The sequence below is a fragment of the Onychostruthus taczanowskii genome, unplaced genomic scaffold, assembly GCF_017590055.1.
Source record: "Onychostruthus taczanowskii isolate IOZ18803 unplaced genomic scaffold, ASM1759005v1 scaffold474, whole genome shotgun sequence".
Lineage (NCBI taxonomy): Eukaryota > Metazoa > Chordata > Aves > Passeriformes > Passeridae > Onychostruthus > Onychostruthus taczanowskii.
The window spans coordinates 25184-25723 of NW_024502281.1; the positions used below are offsets into that span (position 1 = coordinate 25184).

General features: G+C 75.2%; 1 protein-coding gene across 1 annotated transcript in view; it reads right to left on the reverse strand.

Moving 5' to 3' along the window:
* The window catches only part of PC (pyruvate carboxylase), a gene marked incomplete at its 5' end in the record, with an annotated part of 26776 nt that overhangs the window by 18210 nt on the left and 8026 nt on the right, over window positions 1–540 (reverse strand). The gene's annotated exons all lie outside the window — the stretch shown is intronic.

A 540-nucleotide genomic window follows, 5' to 3' on the forward strand; every position in this document is an offset into this window, starting at 1 on the left:
GGGTGGAGGGGCTGGGGGCAGCCAGAGTGGGGAGGGGCTGGGGGCAGCCAGAGACCCCCGGGCTGGGGGCAGCCAGAGACCCCCGGGGCTGGGGGCAGCCAGAGACCCCCGGGCTGGGGAGGGGCTGGGGGCAGCCAGAGACCCCTGGGGCTGGGGGCAGCCAGAGACCCCCGGGGCTGGGGGCAGCCAGAGACCCCCGGGCTGGGGGCAGCCAGAGACCCCCGGGGCTGGGGGCAGCCAGAGACCCCTGGGGCTGGGGGCAGCCAGAGACCCCCGGGCTGGGGAGGGGCTGGGGGCAGCCAGAGACCCCCGGGCTGGGGAGGGACTGGAGAGGGGCTGGAGAAGGGTCGGGGGCACCCAGAGCCCCCCGGGCCTGGGGGCAGCAGCAGCACCCCCAAACTGAGGGGTGGGGGAGAAAGAGGGGCCTGGGGGACATAGAGGGGACATCAGGACCCCCTTAAATCCACATGAGGGACACCCAGACCCCCTCCCCAAATCCCTGCACAAGGCACGGGCGAGTCACCAACCCCCGCCCCCCGG